Here is a 1,860-nt window from a genome sequence, read left to right on the forward strand (position 1 = left end):
CAGTTTCTCCACCAGGATATCAAGGGGCACTTTGTCAAAGGCCTTGCTGAAATCCAGGAAAACCACATCCACTGCATCCCCTCCATCTAGCCATCTCGAAACCTTGTCATAGAATTCCATAAGGTTTGTCTGGCAGGACCTGTTTTTGCGGAAGCCGTGTTGTGTGGCTGTCAGCCTCCCTTCCCTATCTAGCATCACTAGATCTCTCTCTCTATTATGAGCCTTTTCATTGTTTTTCCTACAATGGACGTAAGGCTAACCGGTCTATAATTCTCCATGTCCTTTCTACTACCCTTTTTGAAAATTAGGACCACTGATGCCACCCTCCAGTCCTCTGGAACTTCACCCAATCTCCACGAGGTCTCAAAAATGGAGGCCAGCGGACATGAGAGAACCCCTGCCAACTCTCTAAGTACTCTCGGGTGCAACCTGTCAGGGCCTGGCGCCTTTGTAATGTCCAATGCCCTGAGGAGCCCCTTGACTTCAAGGGGGGTGACTCTAATCTGTGCCCCTAAGTCCCCAGCCTCGTCTAATCTCCTATGCGGATATCCCCCGTCCTGCTTTGGGGAGAACACAGAGGCAAATAGTCATTTAGCATCTGTTCCTGTTCCCTCGTATCAGTCACTGGATCAACTTCCTCTTTTCCCACCACTTGTCTCCCCTTCCTTTCCTATTTACATGCTGAAAGAAGCCCTTTTTGTTGCTCTTGATATTCTTGGCAAGTCTCAGCTCGTAATCAGCCTTAGCCTTGCAAAGAATCCTTCTGCAATGGGTCTCCTCCTCCCGGTATACCCTTTTGTCTATTTGCCCCAGTACCCATTTCCTACGGAGGTTCCTCTTTCATCTAATCCCTCTAACCACCTCCTTTTGCATCCATGGCGGCACCCTCCTCCGCCTCCCCACCTTACTGACTAGAGGTATCGTCAAGGCTTGCACCTCCAAAACCTCCCTTTTGAGTGCTATCCATCCCTCCTCAACTCACTTGCCTTCCAGTAACCTATCCCAGGAGACTTTCCCCAGTCTGGCCTTCAGTTGGCCAAAGCTGGCCCTCTTGAAGTCCCAGCTTCTAGTGTTCGACCTGCTGCATGTCCCTAGTCCCCTGATCTCATAGCAAAGGATGATCACTTGCATCCAGAGCTCCCCTAATCTGTACTTCATCTATCAGCTCCTCCCTATTGGTCAAGACCAAGTCAAGGATGTTTCCCCCCCTCGTCGCCTCTCGGACCCTCTGTGTGAAAAACCCTCCCTCTATCCCTTCTAGGAAGCGATGTGACCTGGCTGTCACCGCAGAGTGAGTCTCCCAAGTAATATCCGGGAGATTGAAATCTCCCATAATTACTGTGTCTCTCCCCGAGATATCCTTAGAATCTGGCCTGTCAGGACATCATCCAGGGTCTCAAGTTGACCTGGAGGGCGATAACATCCCCCAGTCAGGTCTCTTTCCCTGTCAAAACCCCTAAGTTTCACCCAGACTGCCTCTACCGAATCCCCATCTGTGCTGCATCCTATCTCACTGCATCCTGTCCCTTCCCTGACGTAAAAAGCCACGCCCCCACCTCTCTTTTCCTTCCTGTTCTTTCTAAAAAGGTGATACCCTTCTATGTTCACATTCCAGTCTTGCCTTTCATCCCACTAAGTTTCTGTGATTCCCACCAGATCATACCCTCCTATTCCCAGGAGAGCTTCAAGCTCTTCCTGCTTGTTACCCATGCTCCTAGCATTGGTGTACGTGCACCTCAACCCCTTCCCTCCGCTTCCTTTCCTTGGAGTTTCAGCCTCCTCCTTCCTCCCATCCTCCCTGATACCTGGCCCCTCCTGTCAGTCCCTGCAGTACCTCTAAAACCCTGCTCCCAGAGCCCT

The sequence above is a fragment of the Varanus komodoensis genome, unplaced genomic scaffold (genome assembly GCF_004798865.1).
Source record: "Varanus komodoensis strain SLA01 unplaced genomic scaffold, ASM479886v1 scaffold90, whole genome shotgun sequence".
NCBI lineage: Eukaryota > Metazoa > Chordata > Lepidosauria > Squamata > Varanidae > Varanus > Varanus komodoensis.